The sequence below is a fragment of the Panthera tigris genome, chromosome A1 (assembly GCF_018350195.1).
Source record: "Panthera tigris isolate Pti1 chromosome A1, P.tigris_Pti1_mat1.1, whole genome shotgun sequence".
NCBI classification, from domain to species: Eukaryota; Metazoa; Chordata; class Mammalia; order Carnivora; family Felidae; genus Panthera; species Panthera tigris.
In genome coordinates, this window is record NC_056660.1 from 158279657 (window position 1) to 158299489 (window position 19833).

The following is a 19833-nucleotide window of genomic DNA, read 5'->3' on the forward strand; positions in this document are numbered from 1 at the left end:
CCATTTATAGACTGAACTTTGGCGCTTGTGTTCATCTGTTACTGGTTTGGAGATAATTACCCCCCTTTTCAGCTGTTCTTACATTAACCACTGAGGTTTCCAGCAGATTCCAACCTGGTGGACATTATGGTGTTCTCCTGTTAATAGGTCATTCCCAGGCTCTTTTATTTGACTTTTTTTTCCATCCCGTATAGCCAATGATACCGTGTAGGTCTTGGTTAGTTAGTAGTTTCTTAGTTCTATTTTGGAGGTAGAGATACTTTGTTACCAACTGTAAATTTATCCATGAGTTTGAGTTTTGCTATCTTGTTGTGTGTCTATTTTTTTAAATATATTTTCAGAGATTATTCAGAGATTTAAAAAAAAAAATATGCTGCTACCGCTACAATAGATTTGGGTTAAAATATTTACAGACATCCATGAAGCTTGAAATGACTTGATATTTTTCCAAGTGCATGTGGTAAAAAATTCTCTTTGCATAATTTTCAGTTTTAAAGATTGGAATTGGGTGTGTGGACCATGCTCAACTGCATGACAGGGAAATACTCTTCCTTTGAGTACTTTAAGAATGATGAGGACTATACTCAGTGCCTTCTTCCTATATATTCCCTGTGATAGCACATGCTATTCTTAAGCTATGGTTCAACCAGAAATGGAAACACCTTCTGTATTTTTTATTTGTTTAGATACAAGTGTAGAACATTTAAAATAATATCTTAGATTTCTAAAGTATTTAAGGCTTTTCAAACTGCTCTATCATCCATGCTCCTAAGGGAACTTCATAACAAAGCTATGAAGAAGTTGATGCCAGTGCTGTATGTATTTTCATTATTTTATAGCTGAAGAAGCTAACCCTCAGAGATCAAGGACTTTACCAATATCACATATCTGGCATGTAGCAAAAATATAACTAGAACTAATACTACCTAATTCTCAAACCAGCAGTTTTTCCACAAGGAGTTCTGGGGCCTCCTACATTGTAGCAGATACTTATTTGCAACATGGTATCTGGATACATTTGCCATGAAAGCCATTTATCCAGAAGTGCCTGGGTAGCTTAGTCTGTTGAGCCTCAGTCAGACTCTTGATTTCAGTTCAGGCCATCATCTCATGGTTATTAGATCGAGCCCACATAGGTTACTCTCTCTCTAAATAAATAAAACATTAAAAAATTTTTAATCCAATTATTACATATGCTGATTAAGCACCAAAACCATGTAATAGCAAATGGATTAAATTTGCCAATATAATTTCACACCTCATTGCCTGATTTTTTTCCTTTCTCAACTTAAAGCCAGTATTCAGCTTAACTCGAAGTAATTTATAAGACAATGCTATGAAAACAACAATAAAAATAGACTAATCTACATTCTTTGTTTCCTTACCACCATGGCTAAGGTAGAAGTGTATTTGTGCATTTGGTTAGGAGGAGGACCTCACATGGATAAAGAATGTTGATTGCTATGTTTGAAAATTTGATTTGACATGTCTCTGAAGGGCCCATTCAGTAATCAGGTTCTTGTCCTTATAGGGATATTTCTGCTTCATAGATTGGTTTTATTGCCAGATTTTACTGATTCTTGGATTCACAGTGTCAGAGCTGATAGTGTTCCTAGAGATCATTGACTCAAACTCCCACTGTCTGCTCACCATATAAGTGAGGTGATGGAGCTCCAGAGGGTGTGGTTTTCTGACGCATCTTACCTCTGTTGAAGGCTTTTTCTACTCTTCTCTTTCCTTATTAGATACTGAACCTCAACAGACACAAGATCCTCAGGACCTGGCCCTACTTACCTTTACATGGTTACACTTTCATTTTTAGTTCTACCAACTCTCTAAAATCTAGGCTCTGTTCAGGCTAAAATATGTTGAAATCCAAGAAACTACCATGTTCTTATATCCTAGGACCTTGACATGCTCTGTTTCCTCAGCCTCAAAAACCATCCTTAATTGCTTTTTGCCTGATTTCTATGTGAACTTTAGTGATGAGTTCCACTGAACTTCCCCAAGAAGTTTTACTTGGGCATCCCAAGCCCAGTTTTGTTGCCTTTCCCAATTGCTGCCATAGGATCCAAACACAGCACATCATAGAACCTATCAGGTGATGCTGAAGTAATTTTTTTTTTTTTTTTTTTTGTCAGTATTCCCCATTGGACTGAAATCTTCAAGAAGTCAGGAAACTTGTCTATTGCATTACGTGTTCCACAGCTGGTACTTATCTAGCATAGTGTGTATTATGAAAAGAGGGTTCCACTAAATGATTATTAGATGAATGACTGAATTGGGGGCACTTGGGTTTCTCAGTCAGTTAAGCATCTGACTCCTGGTTTCAGCTCAAGTCATGATCTCAGTTTCTTGTGGTTTCTGCCTGAATCTGTTTCTGAGCTGATAGCATGGAACCTGCCTGGGATTCTGTCTCTTAATCTCTGTCTCGCCCTTCCCCACTCATTCTGTCTGTCTGTGTGTGTGTCTCTCTCTCCCTCTCTAAATAAGTAAATATACTCTAAAACTTTTTCATTTTTTTAAATTTCTAAAAACATTTTTAATGGTTATTTACTTTTGAGGGAGAGACAGAGTGCGAGTGGGGGAGGGGCAGAGACAGGAGGAGATGCAGAATCTGAAGCAGGTTCCAGGCTCTGACCTGTCAGCACAGAGCCGGACGCAGGGGCTTGAACTCATGGACTGTGAGTTCATGACTTGATCCGAAGTCAGATGCTTAACTAACTGAGCCACTCAGGTGCCCCTAGTTAAAAAAAAAAAAAAAAAAAAAAAAAAAGAATGACTAATTGGCTGTTCATATCTTTATTACCTTGTACCTAGAAGTATGTGTATTTCTAGGTACATATGTGTACACAGTACAAGTCTCTAACTTTAAGTATTTTCTATGACTCTTTACCTTTATACACAATATCTTTAATTTCTGAATCAAATATTTTTTTTTCTATTATTCAAGATCTTGTACTAAAGGACCCCTCTCTACTTCACCATCCTAATTCCTCAGTAAGCAATGTTGCGTGACAAATCATTTATTAGATTATTAAAACTATGGCTATTTACTTTCTGGAAATAATTTTAATGTCCAGATGCATAAGGGATTTCAAATATCAGAAATAATAGCAGTTATTCTAAAAAGAGTATATTTGGTTGACATTTCCTTTCAAGTGCATTTAATTCTCAGATTAGTTTAATTCAAGAGGACAGCAAGGATCTGAAGTGGGTTTCTGTGGTGAAAGCTATTGGTTATAGAAAGGTTATGATATTATTAGAATAACACATACTAGCATATATTTTTTGAGGGAGAGTATACTCTGAATTAGCAATTCATAAAATTAATGTAGAACTCAAGGTCCTGTGAAGGTCTGCCCTCCATTATTCTGATCTTAGAATCTTAAGAGCACTTAGCTGAAAGGCTTGTGATAGACAATAAATCAATAGCACTATTGAAAATTGTTCATATTTCTCTGTCCAGATAACTTTAGGTGTCAACATCCAAAGGGCAAAATAGGGAAACATTGAGTCTTAGTGCTTATCTTCTTGTTATCTGCTCAAATGTGTGGAAGGAATAACAAAAGAAAGAGGATGATTCTCTGAGGAGAATTTGAGATTCATTTTATTGATCCTCTGTAGTATAAACTTATTGTTATAATTCATTTTAGTTACCAGAATTCTATTTCATTTGCTTTTTTACTTTTTTCTTAAAGTGAGGTTGAAACTAAAATATTTTCATATGTCATCCTCCTTGTAATGAGCAAGACTAGATATGATTTACAGGCTATTTCTGAGAACTGGACAGTGGCCTCCTTAAATTAATTGCATTTTGAGAAAATGGAACAGATTATTGCTTACATTATTTTAACCTATAAAGTACTCAAGCCATATGCTTTATGTCTTCATATGGAGCTTTATTTAACATTTGTTTTATTTACATTTTTTGTAAATATTTTATTACTGAATATAACTAAAGATGTACATGAGTAGATTAAACTTTTTAAAAACTTTTTAATATGTATTTATTTTTGAGAGAAAGAAAGACAGAATGTGCGTGGGGGAGGGGCAGAGAAGGAGAGGGAGAGGGAGAGAGAGAAACAGAGTCTGAAGCAGGTCCCAGGCTCTGAGCTGTCAGCAGAGCCCAGCGCAGGGCTCAAACTTAAGAACTGTGAGATCATGACCTGAGCCGAAGTTGGATGCTTAACCAACTGAACCGGTCAGGTGCCCCTAGATTAAACATTTTTTAATGATTAATTTTTGTTTTGTTGCTGTTTTATTGTTATAAGCTAACAAACATCATTAAAATGTGTAAATTTTAATCTTTTAAATTTTATGTATATGTGATGTTTATGGAAATATAAATCAAATTTTAATGTTTTCTTGTGCCTTCCTATTAGTAAATTAATTAGTAAATTTGTGTTACATCAGTGTCTTTTCTGGTCTTTTTTCTCTAGTTTTTCTAGTTGGTGATTGATAATTTTGTTACTTAGGAAATACTGTAACTGTTTAAACAGAAACAATGTTTAGAATTAAGCTAAAGTATTCTGTTGGTACAAAAATGGGTGCTATAAATTGGATGTATATGAATTCGTGTAGGCAGATAACATAGTAAATTCAAGTGGATTTTAAAAATTTGGTGATGGAATGATTTATCCATTAATTTGTTACAAAAGTTGCTACATTGTACATTATTTGTCTTCTTTTAGACAAGAAGTTATGGAAGAAGGGACCCCATCTCATTCATCTTTGTAACACTGATAGTATTTTTTCTTTTATGCATTAGTCAAGAAATAGTTGAAAATGGGTGACATTAATTGGGATGGGTTATGAATTATTACAGTATATTTATATGGAAGAACAGTTATGTGTGTTGTTGTCATAAATTTCATTGGGAATTTTTTTTCATTGTGCTATACTGGATGTCTTTTTGCTCCACTAATCTACTCTCTACCCTTCATCCTACTCCTCTAGAAGGTTGAACTGAAGGGATGCATCATTAGGGCATTTAGCCCTCTGTCTTCTGGTTGAATTTGTTTGATGGGGTGGCAGGAGATCAAACTGAGGTGAATAGTGAGGTTGGGGTATTTATTTATTCCCTTGGCTTCTTATTAGAATTTCCTTAGGAACTTGCCTTGTCATGGATCTGCAAGTTACTGTTTTTTTTTGCCAAATGTAATGTTCTATGTGACTCTGAAAACCTCTCTCTCCCCTCTGGTCATCCCTTCTGGCCTAGAGGTGGTTGACATCTTGGCTGCTTGGCCCTGCGTTTTTCCTCTGTTCCCTTAGTGAATATAGTCCTTTTGAAATAAACTCTCCTTGAGTTATACTAATGTGATTAATTTGATTGTGCCATCTGGTTGCCATTGCAACTTTGAATGATGTGTGCATCTTACTGTGATTGTTTTAAAATTATATTCTCTTGCTAAATACTCTATTAGCAGAACTTAATTTCCATAAGAGCTATCACAATCTATAAAGTTGGTATAACTGAAGGACTTTTTGAAGGCATAAGGCAAGTTGATCAATCCTTTGAAGATAATTGTATCTTTAATCTGTGCACTCCACCATGAAGAGAATGTTAAACCACTTAAAATTAATGCATTTATTAATTTAACAAATAACTGAGTACACAGTGTGCCAGGAACTATAGATACTTTGTTGTGATGGAGGTTTAGTAGATCAGGTGCTTCTTCTGAGAGTATGGGCTGAGATTATTCCCCTGTACCAGTAATATAACTAATACAGGGGAAGCAAGCCTGCTGTTGCTGTTGACCTAAACGACTTGTCTAGAATCAGTTTTATCAGGAATAAGTATATTTGTTCACCTTTCTGGCTATTGTATCTATCTCTCAAATGGTTTCCCAATTAAGACAGAGGAATAAGATAGGTGGTGAATTTACCTTCTCAAACCTCTATAGCTGACAAGTTAGAAAGGGCATTCTAGGCACAGGTTTGAAATGTCTTGGCACACTTGTATGTTAAGTCAGATTTTGGTCTGTTCATTCCTTAGCAGTGACAACAGGTTGAGGATCCAACTGAGATGGAATTTGTATTTTTAATCTCAGTCTTGTATTTTGCAATAGTTATTATTATTATTATTATTATTATTGTAATACTTATTTTATAAACTCAATCTGTAGGGAGTCACTGGTAGGAGATTTTAGGAGAAAATACTAGAGAAGAAATTTTTGAAAAATAAGTGGGATATAATATTAAATGTAGAAGAGGAGTCAAATAAGAAAGTGAGTCAAATGCATTAGTTGGTACTGGCAGTAGGGAGATATTTATTGTATTCTTAAATACTGTTTCAGGGATGGAAACCTAAATATAATAGTTTGAGCAGTAAAGAAGAGGCAAGAGAGAACAGATGGAGGGTAGACTTCTTTCAGGAGATCTAGAAGTGAAGGAAAGGAGAGAAAAATTTAAGGAGCTACAGCGATACACAGTAACTAGGGATTTTTGTGTTTTTTTTTTTTTTAAGATGAAAGATACTTGAAAATAATTTTAATCTGTAAAGAAATCCAGCAGCAACCTTAAATATTAAGAAAGGAAAAAGAAGAACTGAACATCGGATTAGCTGAGGAGGTTGAGTCTTGGGCTGGGGAGGACCTTTTACCCTGTGGTCTTGGGAGAGCACATGCCGATACATGCCTGCTGCCATTACTCAGTAGTCATTAACTTGCCAGACTCTTCCAGCAGGGCTCACCAGTTGAAAACACTACATGCTTTTAAATGTTGGGAGGGAATATGGGGCACCTGAGTGGCTCAGTCAGTTGAGCAGCCGACTCCGGCTCAGGTCATGATCTCACGATTTGTGAGTTCGAGCCCCATTTCGGGCTCTGCTGACAGCTCAGAGCATGAAGCCTGCTTCAGATTCTGTGTCCCACTCTCTCTCCACCCCACCCCACTTGTGCTCTCTCTCTGTATTTCAAAAATGAATGAACATAAGAAAAATAAATATATATATATATAAAATAAATGTTGGGAGGGAATTTGAATCCCTGCTCAAAGAATATGTACTAAGTAGTATTCCTCACATTGTTGTGAATCTGTACTTGTTCACTGACCAGGATTTCTTAAGGGACTTTTTTTTTTTTTCTTGATGTTTTCTTCCCCCTCTTATTATAATTGTTTTGGATAATAGCTCTGAAAGTGAACGTGAAAAGGTAGGCAAACAGGGAGAGGGATCATCACTGTGTGCCCTTTGAAACTTGTTCCCAATGGCTTCCAAAATGGAGAACTTTGATTTAGAGCTTGCCCAAATTAAGATATCTTTATTCTCCACAGAATATTGTATTGTATTCCCTATCCAAAGCAATGTTAAGCACCATTTAGATATTATACATGATGCTTTCAACTCTGTCAAAGTGAAGTTCCTTGGAAGGCTCTTGCATGATTCATTTGATTTTTATGGGTAGATGAAAGGACTTCCTATATCCCACTTCAAAGCCTTGAGGCAACTGCTTTTTAGGGTACCATGTTAGAACCACATTTTTAGAACTTCTGAATTGGTGAGGCAATGGTGACATCATGAAACTCACTGAGTCTGGTTTCATATGAAATGGAGTCATTATCTTTTTGCCTCAGTTACAGCCTAAGTGGCAGGGTATTATCTCATGGAAACATAGAGAGCCAGTTGTTAGAATATCCCAACAAGACTCTGATCAAAGGATTTTTTTTTTTTTTTTTTTTTTTTTTTTTAGGAGTTTCATTTTCTCTTAACTCTGTATATGTTATCTTTGAGGAAAGAGACACACATGGTTATGCAGCTTAAGCACAGTAGAAAATAGTTGGAGACTGTTAATTCCATCTGCTTCTCAGAAGGGTTACCTAGTGATATTGAAGAGGCCCAAGGGGCTTTCACATCACCTGGTTCTTAAATGCGTTCACAGACCTTTACTGAACAGTTTTTCTTGCTGCTCCATTTAGCATACCATTTCTTGGTCACACCCTTTGAGCTTGCCCATATGTATGTTACATACAAACACATATAATAGGAAAATCCAGTCCATGCCGCCTGGCCCCAGTCCAAGAGGAGGGGCTCTGTGTCTAACTGGTCTCCTTTCCTGAACATTTACTACTTGGTCATTGGTCTTTACTCTTGTGTTTTGTTTCTGTTGAAGAAGCAGTTTTTTGACCAAAATACTGTTGACTTATTTTAACACTAGGTTTGTTTCTTCATCTGAAAATCAGTGTGGCTAAGTCCCCTATTTTCTTAAACTTTCTTGCCTCTGACTGACTTTTTCTTCTATAATTTCCATCCAAGCTGCCAGTATCCCAGAGGCAAAGATGGTAGGTAGATACATTACACCTGGTTTACTTTTTACATGTATCTTTATTTTACTCATGTTATTACATGATTTCTGTTACGTCAGGCTTCAGTCTTAAGAATTTGATCTTGAGTTCTTTTACAATCTTCTAAAATGGGACTGGAATATCAGTTCTCTCTAGAGAGTTCTAATTCTTCAGTGATGGAAGTATGTGATGATACTATATTTGAACAATTAGGACTTAAAAAAAACTGGCACATCTGAGGACCATATTTAAATTGAGAGAAAATAAATAAAATCCACATAATTTTTATGGTAACATATTTTCTTGAATTTTGAAGACTTAGTGCTTATTATGTACAGACATTTTACTTAGAATTGCCAAATTAAGATATTCAAATATCAAGTTAAATATTGGTAGTATATTAATTTAGAAAACAGTAATTAATATTTCCCAAAGGCGTGCCTCATTACTTATATACAGAGACATTGCAAACTCATTTACATCTGAGCTCTCTTAAAGAAAGTCTCACAAAAAAGCTAAAAATTTTCTATTTTTGGTAGTGCTCTGCTGTCAGTCACAGTCTTGTTCTCCAGAGAATGAATGTTCTTCTCTGCCTCCTGCAGATGTTCTTTCCTCATATATAAACCTTAAAGTGCCACCTTCAGATGGTCCTTGTAAGAATATTCTTATTGTTTTAAAAATCAATGTTGTACACATTGAAGATGCGTTTGACACTTGGGCTCCACCAGAGAATCAACAGCACAAGGGTACCAATTTACTTGTTTAATCCAAAATGCTGCAACATGAAAAATTGCCTTTCTAGCTCCTCTGATTCTTTGAACATGAAGTACCTGTCAGAAGAGGAAAACTGTTCCTCACTTACAAACTGTTGTTTCAGGAATATATAAATATGTGTTTTTGCTGGAAATCAATTTTCAAATTATCTCTGTAGTAGGAAGTCAGAGAAATTGTGCTTTATTATCCTTTCTCCTTAGTTAAAAGAAGAAATACTTAATGATTTCACCATACCAAGAGCCCATGAATAAAATGATTATAGACACATTTTCTTAAATTTTGTTTACTTTAGCAGTAATGTATTTAAGAATTTCCATTCTTTTCCATTTTTGTTCATAGACCACTCTTTGCTAAGTACACATTTCTACTCCTTGTTTCCAAATCATGCTGCCTGAGTCTTGAAATGATACAAAGGGATAAGAAATCTACAAAAGCCCTTCCAGCTCCATAATTTGGGTTTTGTGAATGCCATAATGAAAAATTCTTAAAACAAGTATTTAGCATTCCCTCACTTGGTATCAAAATAGCTAACTTTCATGGCTTGAACATTTTGCCCTTATTTATTGAAAAGAATAAAAATGTCTTTTCCTAATCAAGAAGCAAACTTTCGTTGTTATTCCACTAACATTTCAATGATTATTTTAGTTTAGTGGCTTGCAAATAATGTTTTTTTGTGGTTGTTGTTGATTTTGTGATATTAAATAAGTTAATATGTTAAATAAGTTAAACATATTATTCAGTGTGATAATGAAAGATTGCAAACAACCTAATTGTTCATAAGCTATGGACTGCTTTAAATAATATCTGATACTGCCATATCATGTAGAATATTGTACAAAGTAAAAGAAAAAGGTAAAATAGTAAAGTAAAAACAATTTTTATGTACTATTATGGAAAGATCACCAAGATACATTACTTAAAAAGAGCGAAGTGAAGAATAGTACTGTAGTATATAAATACTGTGATAATAAATCTGTGTGTGTTTATTATGTGCATGCATGCCTAAATATGCATAAAATTTCTGGAATGATTTCACTAGTTGGAACCTAAATAGGTAGTTGCATGTAATAATGGGAGCTGAGTAGACTGAAAGTCAAGAAAAGAAAGTAAAAAAATTTGAATTGTAAATATACACACAAACCCACACCCAGATGCACATTCCCAGAAATAGACAAACTCATGAATTCATTTCTCAAAACTCTTCTGTATGATTCTAGTTCTATGTTTGTAACAGAGGAGTCTTGATTTTAAGACAACTATGAAGTTTACAAAATCCTGTGAAGATTGTTTATTTTTGATGAATGATTAACTGAGTGTACTGGAAAAAGTCTTTGTATGTTCTTACATATGCTCAAACACTTGTAATAAGTACTGTTGCATTCACTTAAGAGAAAGTCTTAAGCTAGACTCTTCTCAGTGAAACAAAGCTAAGGTGGATTTTAGAAAGGCTTATGAACAAGGAGCTAGATATTAGGGTCTAAAATGGCATTTGGAGAAGGGTTATATGTTCAGGTGTATCCCAGGCTTCAGATGATTGAGACATAATAGGATTGGGAAAAAAAGAAATCCATTGTTGGCTTTGTCTTTAATTAACCATCTTACCTTGGATATTTCATATCACCTTTTGGACCTCAGTGAAGGACAGGATTATGGGAGATGATCTTGAAGATGTTCTCAAGAATTTGACACTCTGTTACTCTGACATAAATGATAGTTTTATCACTGTATACAATGTGTTAGGATTCCAGGAAGCATGTTTATATTGTGATGAATTGGACAAGGTACAGTAAACACCATAAAAATTAATCGAGCTTTATTTCCGTCATCTTAATGGTGTATGTAATTAACTCTAATGACAGCCTAATGATAATACTTTTTTTTTCCAATTGAAATACAAGACTTCTATATTTAGCATATAAATGCTATATGTGATCTAGTATTTAGCACATATAGGAAGTTTTTTGGATTATAAGGACCATAAATACTGTTTCACTTTTTTGGAAGACCCTTCAATCTTCCAGGATTTGCTAAAGAGAGTATCAGAGAAATTGTGACACATTTATGGACTTTGAAGCATCTATAGAAACATTCAAAAGTAGTTTTCCAGGAAGAATTATGGCCAAGTATTGGGTAGGCATGGCTAACAATGTTAAGAGGCATGAAAAGATGATCAAACATGTGGAGACTTAGGAAATTTTAAGTATTACCAAGGAATGGTAGGAAATGAAGCTAGAGAAGTTAAGGAAGGGAAGATAGTGAAAAACATGGCATTGCATGGAAAAGGCTTGGACTTGTTTTGGCAGTGAAAATTCATTTAAGTTTTTAAAGTAAATGAGTAGTAACCATTTTAGACAGATCATCTGAGTATTACAATGTATGGACTGGGAAAATGGGAGATGGGAGGCAGCTAGACCGATTAGGAAACTTTCTAATAGTAGGTAGACCAAGAATGATACACGCATGAACTAAGATAAGATCATACTCTTAAAATTGCATGATAGCGTGAGTTTATTTTAACTAGATCTTGGGGATTAGAGAGAAGCCAATGATACCTCAGAACAGCAGCATTTTCTTTATTTCTTGGTTTCTTTCTGGCTGTGCCAAAATTGAAACAATGTATGCAGATATTTCTTTCAAGTTTTGTGATATCCCTTCGAATTTTTTGTCAATGTGTTTGGCCATATTATTTGGTTATTTTCTGCCAATTACTTGATAGAAAAAATATAACATTTCACATTATAGTCTGTAAAACTAGGTGTAGACTGTGTTCTCCCTAACTTCATATGGTTGAAAAAAAAAAAAAAAACACTGACAGGAGAATCAAGCTGAAAATGGAGCTGTTGAGACTGGGGATCCCGGTTAAGTAATAAATTCAGTCAGCCTTGATAAGTCCCCCCTTGCCTAGACAACAGTATTGCTCTTCTAGCTTTCTCTTGCCCATCCTGAATGACATACATGAGCAAAGCTGCTCCAAAAGAAGCAAAAGGAGTACTTTTAATCCAAATTAAAAGGATACATTTTAGGTGATACTTTGAATTCTTAGAACTTTATTTGGTAGCCTTTATTTTTTTCAGTGAAGTCCCCATTTAAACAAGTCCCCAGCAAAAAGAGTATTGAACAAGTTATTCTCCTGGACCTGAAAGACCTGTTGAATTATGTTCAAAATATTTCTTCAATTAGAAGGTGGTTCTTTAGCTTGATTTCAGGTGCAAGCAACATTCCTACAAGTGGAACCATAAAAATAGTTGAAGCATTCAAAATTATTACCATCAGTTGTATTTTAGGGTACATATTCATCACATTATTTCTTTTTAAGGGGGTTATTGAATGAGGTTGTGAATTTGAACTTTACCTAAATAAACTTTTTTGGGCAACAAGTGCCAAAAAAAAGTGTTCTGGAATCTTTTTCCTTCGTGTTCATTCCAGCTACTCGTGAAGGGTCACTGTGTTTGTGAGTTGAACATTTGCTTCTCAACATTGATGCTTCCATGAGTAAGAAGGAACAACAATATTTGAATACCAGAGACCGTTTTGTTTCCTGTTTCCCACCCTCTCTCTCCTTCTGTGCAATGATACTAAAACATACACATGTGTGAGTGCAGAATTAAAGATCTTTCTCTGTTGCTTTGATATTTTAGCTAGGAGCAAATGAATGATTCAGTAGTGGCCTGTCCCTCCTAAACTAAGGTAGCTTTTTGCCCCTGAAGATCGCTAACCCACTGACACCATCAGAGCTAAACATTTGTTTAGAATATCAAGCATTATTTTCTTTTAATACCAAGTATTATTTCAAAATTAAATTTTAGAACCTACCGGTTAAAGAAAAGAATGCAATGAAATTACACTCTGCAAAAAAATGAATTTGTCTTGATTATTTCAGAATTTGTTACGTATCAGTGTCATTGTGGATATCATTGGTTACACTGTGACTAGGTGATTGAGTGGAGATAGCACTAGACCTTTTTGATAGCCTGTAGGAACACCATTATTGCTCCTTCTAGACCCTATTGTTTGTTGATCATTCATATATTTGAGGTTGAAAGTAAGTAAAAACTGCAGCTCAAAGTGGTTAAAAATAAGGACTTTTTTCCCATTTAACTGAAAGTCCAGGAGTTGGGAAGGCTCCACACATGATGTGACTAATAGTTAAAATAAATCATTTCAAGTATCCAGGTTAATCCTTTCTCTTTACTCTGTCATCCTCAAGGTCAACTTCCTATTAGAATGGATACTCCTTTTGGTTGCAAGATGGCTACCAGTGGCTGTTGTGTCTAGATGCTTCCTTATTAGTGTCCAGCAAGAGAGAGAGAGACAGAGTAGCTTTTCTTTCCCAGAAGGTCTGTTAAATCCTCTTCATGCATGCCACTCACTGAAACTGATTTAAAACTGATCATTTTTGAGTCAGCAGAATGGATGCTGGTAAGTCCCATTGTTTACCACAGTGGGGCAGTCTTCATGTAAGAAGAGTAGCAAGAACATTTTATTTGGAGTTCATTAAAGGTCTAGGAATAACAGGGGAAATAAATAAAGCCAATGAGATATTCTGGTTGTATAATTGGCTTTAATTAGCTTGGCATGCCTGTGAACATTGTTTCCTGAATATATCCCACTTCTGTCATTACATACAAGGAAATCTGTACCTTTTGAGTGAAATCAAACTCCTACCCTTTAGGATTATAAGTAATCTCAGCAGACAAAAGCTTCAACTATAAACTATTGGTATTCCTCTTTATGTGGTATTGGATTTTATTTCATTAAGGGAGCCAACAAATATTCTTTCTAAGTCCAGGAATATCTAGATACTGGTATATATGAGTAACCATGTATAACTCTGTGTGTGTGTGTGTGTGTGTGTGTGTGTGTGTGTGTGTGTGTGTGTGTACACAGAGAAAGAATTGAGAGAAAGGAAAATCATTGACATCCTGTAATTTGTCATTAGTCGAACTGACTTTGAAATGTATATTTTGGGCATTACATGGTCTCACTTCACAACTCTGAAAAACATCAGGGTATATTAGAGACATAATAACTATGGTTCCAAAACATTTTATCATAATAAATATCCCAGAGTAAATTGATTACATATAATGTTTTTCAACCAGGTAGAAATCTCAGATTGAATCATAGCCATGAAACACTGCATTTGTTTATACCAATAAACATACAGTACTTTAGGTCCAATGAAAAAGTCCTATAAGAAAAAAAATATTTAAAATGACTCCATGGTAAAGCCACATAAAAACTTCCCAAAATAATTTTAGCCCTTGCAGAACTTTAATGTAGGAATGTACTTAAAATGAGGTTGTGAACTAGTCCCAACTGAACAATTGCTATTATCCAAATAAAAGTAAAATGTTTTATCAATAGTAATTGCTTTTAGAAATATAAAGATATCTAGTCACAAAATTAACCAGTAGTTGTCATAGATCATTCACACATTCAAAATCTTAAAATATATTTATAAATGCTTTGACTCAGTGAAAATACTTTCTCTCATCTTCATTGGTTTTAGTCCGTTTGGCCCACTGTAACAAAGTATCATAGATGGGATGGCTTTATAAACAACAAAAATTTATTTCTCACAGTTCTGGAGGCTGGGAGATCCAAGATCTAAGTGCCAACATATTCAGTGTCTGGTGAGGACCTGTTTCCTGGTTCATGTAAGACACTCGGTGGAATTTCTTTCAGAAAGAACACCAATCCCATTCATGAGGGAACAAACATTCAGGTTATAGCAGTATGTTACCTTTTTATAGAATTCCCCAGAACTCGTGTATTTGAGTAGTATTATCAGAAGGAATTCAGGAAAACAAAACAAAAGCTTAGGAATATTCTCCTGGAGAAATATGTATAACATATGAAAGAAGATCATTAAAATAATCTTGGTAATTATGATTAAAAGTAAATTTTTTCTCAAAGAGATGACAAGTTTTATTCACTCAATAAAAATAAATATTTTTAAAGTACCACTCACTATTACCTATCTAAGAGATGAGATAAGGTCTTCTCCTGGAAGTGAAATTGTGGTGTAGAAGGGGGACACAGATTAAAAAAAAAAAATGCTTGTTAGTGGTCAAGGTGATTTCACACAGTGATAAATGCAATGAAAGAAATAAAACAATGTAACCAAAGAGAGTGATAAGGAGTGGTTGGCCAGTTAGACCAGTAGCAGGGCTTTTTCACCCCATAGTGCTATTCCTGTGGTTATATTATGTTACATGGCAAAAGAGGTTTTGAAGATATGGTAGAGGTTATGAGTCAGATGATTTTAAAATTGGGAAATTAATCCTGGATTCTCCATCTGGATCCAATATCCTTTAAAATGTTTTAAAATCCATGCTCATTAAAAGTAGAAGAGGAAGGCAGAAAGGTTCAAAGCATGAGAAGGACTCCACATACTGTTGCTGGCTTTAAAGATGGAAGGGGCCACAAACTGGAGAATGGTGTAGACTGTAGAAGCTGACAACAACTCTCAGCTGACATGCTAACAAGGAAGCATGGACCTCTGTCATAAAATTGTGTGGAATTGAATTTTTCCAACAACATGAATGAATATGGAAGCTTCTTGTACCCCAAAGTCTCCAGATAAAAGCCGTCTGGCCATATCCTTGACTTGGGCCTTGGGAGACTCTAAGCGGAGAACTCAGTAGAGGTACGTTGGGTCCAGACTTCTCACCCAAGGAAACCATGAGACAATAAATGGTTATTTTTTATGTTGGTGGGTTTGTGATAATTTGTCAAGACAGTGATAGAGTCTCTCCTTCAATGCCAAACAAATAAGGATGCTTTCTACCTCCTGGGTCAGCCTGCTATAGGCAGGAGACTCTGCCTTGGTCTTTATTTAATGTGATAATCTATATATATCTAAGTTATCCAATTATTTATTACCTATATTGCTGCAGCCATAATATTGATTAGTGTCACTTCACAAAAATTACAACTGATAAACCAAGCACTTGAAACCTTAACCACCTCTCTCCTCAAAACACTAGCTAGTATCTAGCACTAGCTAGCACCAGACCATCTATTCTTGCTGTCTGTCAATATGATATGAATGTAGGGCAAATTGATTGCCCAGTAAAATGGAAAATATTAAAAAAGACATAAGGGGTCATAAAAGTGGTAAAAATAGCACTTACCAAATGATAATCTTGCAGAATTATACCATTTAACAATTGAGGAAGGAAGAAATCAAGGATGATGATAGGACAGTAGGTTGACTCGAAGTGAACTTTTTTCACTGGTACTAATGACTAATTAGAAGTGCATTTAACCAGCACTTTCTGTAGCGAACCCAGTTCCCTTGGATTAAATTTTGTCTTGTTCCCCATTCAGTCATCATCCTTCCTTTCTCGGGATATCCTAGTCCTTTGGATTTCTACTACCATTTTAACTTCCAGGAGTGTCTACCACTATGTTCTACTAGTAACTACTGTGATCCAGCTGCTAAATTGGACCTCCACATAGTAATGATCACCTGAATGAGGCATGATTTTGCCATACCTGTTAATACTGCTGCAGACCCCACTGGTTCTTCTTTTCAGGCCAGCTTCTGCTGGTTGAATAAAGGTGCACACACACCCTCCCTAGTGAGATCTGGGAAGCAGATCTCTGCACATTTCCAGATTCCTCTCTTCTTTCCAACTATCCCTAAGTTAGTAAGATCCTAGAATGTCTCATCCAAGAGCTAAGTTTTTGTCAATGTGGTATTTTGAAATTTTTTTTTTTTTAGTTTGTCCTGTCCTACATTTTCTTGTAGATAATTTTTGCTTTGAGGTACTTATGGTGCCTTCTGAAGATAAAAATAATTCTTTTGTGGTAAAGACTCTGTTCTCTTCCTGTCTTTATGAAATAGAGCTATCCCATCTTCAATGGTAGCTGGCCACATGGCTACCATGAAGACAGATGGCTAACTTCCCTTAGAACATGGTGGGTCCAGACTAAAGTCTGGCCAAGGGGAAATAATCTTGCAGAAAGTGTTCTTAATGGGATAGGGCACCTTTCTCTCTGTCCTTTTCATCGTATTGAGTGGAATATGGACATGATGACTAACCTAGATCAACCATCCTGGACCACAAGATAGAAGCAATAGGATAGAAGGAACCTGGAGTTCCCTGTGATTTTGGAACAGCTAATTGAGCTCTGGACTACCTAAGTTTTCATGAGACTGAAATAAATTTTCCATCTTCTTTATCATGTGGATATTTTGGTTTTTTTGTCACTCATAGTGAATCTAGTCCCAAACTGATACACTCTATATTACTAATTTGCTTAGTGTCTAAATGACTCTGAATTAACAACTAAGGTATATTAACATTTCTATTTTACAAGGAAAAACCTCCCAAGAATCTTCTTTCTGACATCTCTATTTTCTAATAGTGTTAATGTTGTGTTAAGGATGTATTTTTTTGAGTTTAAGTTAAAAAATATTCTAGTTTTGTAATTACAGTGGCTATTTTTCATTGTTCTATAACTTATTTTGAGCTTCTAAATTCTAATATCTTTTTAATTTACCTACAGATTTCTTATTTTCTTCCATTCTGCTGCTGGTGCTTCTCTCCTTTTTGTCTTATTCCTTCTCCTTCTCCATTTACTTAAGAAAATATTTTGTCAATTTTAAGAGAATCCCTTTTAAAACAGGTAAATAAAACAGTCTGGGCAAATACCTGGGGTGCTAGCATTTCAGCGTTTTCATACACACCTTTGAGGACTCCCATTCTGTCCTGGCAGTGATCATGGTGACAAGCATACAGAGCAGGCTCTTTTTTTTTTTTTTTTTTTTTTAATTTTTTTTTAACGTTTATTTATTTTTGAGACAGAGCATGAGCGGGGGAGGGTCAGAGAGAGAGGGAGACACAGAATCTGAAACAGGCTCCAGGCTCTGAGCAGTCAGCACAGAGCCCGACGCGGGGCTCGAACCCACAAGCTGTGAGATCATGACCTGAGCCGAAGTCGGATGCTCAACCGACTGAGCCACCCAGGCGCCCCAAGAGCAGGCTCTTTTTAATTGAAGAGTGGCTGTTACCCATTCACTCTATTCCTAAGGATTAAGTCCTGAGTACTTTAATGGATACTCCCTTTGGGTACAATTATTTATTAAACACTTTCATGTGTTTTAGCAATACTAGATGCGCCTTGAACAAAGACCTCTGCCCTCTGTGTTTTTGAACACCTCAAAAAACAGTTCATTTGTTATTCAAGAACAGAAAGGCAGAGAAAAGTAGTCTCTGAGCCTGAGCCAAACTCTGCCCTGTTGTATTTCCTCATCTTTTAACTTCAAAGGCCTAGAGAAGGGTGGTTCCACATGGTGGACATTGTGCTTGGGTCAGTTTTAGTGCCATGTCTGAGACTTACTAGGGAAAGCCAAGAGCAGAATAACTAGTACTTCTCTTGGGAACAGCTATTACTCAGTATGTCATGTGTGTGACCTTATATGAAAAACACCAGTCACAACAATGGACAATGTTTTCCAACAACAATTGTAGAAATTACAAAATGTTGTTTATTTGGATGAGTACTGCTAATAGCAACATTTGATTAAAAAAATGAAGACAGTGAGGTTTAAACTATTATTGAAAGAATGTTTAAACTACCTTTGTGAGAAACAGGCTTATAACTTTCTGGTCATCTACCTTGATCCAGGAAGGAAATTTTAGAATATCTTGTACAGCTATGGATCATGTGTCCTGGACTACCCACTCTCACTGATGTTTGCTAGACCTACTAGGACAAGTTAAATACTCATGTGAGATCCCTAAACACTAGCAACTTTTGTAGTTGTGTGGTTTGACTGCTTGATAAAATGCTGAAAACTTTTACAACAGAATGAGGAAATTGTTCAATGGGAATAAAAAGTATCTCTGACAAAAGGAGAAGAAATTCAGATTTAGTTGTCTACTGGTCTGCCCTCAACTTCACCTCTAGTTTCTAGTATAAGAAGTGGAAGAAGTGAGTTGAGACTAGTGTTTGTGGTTAATCTTTCCTTTTAAAAAAAAAAAAATTAACATTTATTTGGTTTTGAGAGAGAGGCAGAGCATGAGCAGGGGAGGGGGAGACAGAGAGAGAGAGAGATACAGAATCTGAAGCAGGCTCCAGGTTCTGAGCTGTTTGTTAGTACAGAGCCCGATGTGAGGCTTGGACTCTGGAACTGGGAGACCATGACCCTATCCGGACAGTCAACTGAGTGAGCCACCCAGGTGCCCCAAATCTTTCCTTTTTTCAAAATAGGTTTTATCTTCCTTATTCTTTTATCCAATCATTTCATTTATTTGTTTTTTAATTTTTTTTAACGTTTATTCATTTTTGAGACAGAGAGCATGAATGGGGGAAGGTCAGAGAGAGAGGGAGACACAGAATCTGAAACAGGCTCAAGGCTCTGAGCTGTCAGCACAGAGCCCGACACGGGGCTCGAACTCAGGGACGGCCAGATCATGACCTGAGTCGAAGTTGGACACCCAACCAACTGAGCCACCCAGGTGCCCCCAATCATTTCATTTAGTTTCCTTTCTTTTTTATTGTGGTAAGAACATTGAACATGAGCTCTATCCTTGGAACAATTTTTGTTATTGTTGTTTATTTTTGAGAGAGAATACACGTGTGCCTGTTGGGGGAGGGACAGGGAGAGAAGGAGGGAGGGAGGGAGGGAGAGAGAGAAAAAGAGAAAGAGTGTGTTCCAAGCAGGCTCCGTACTTTCAGCTCAGCGGCCAATGCAGGTCTTCATCCCATGAACCTTGAGATCGTGACCTGAACTGAAATCAAGAGTCAGAAGATTAACTG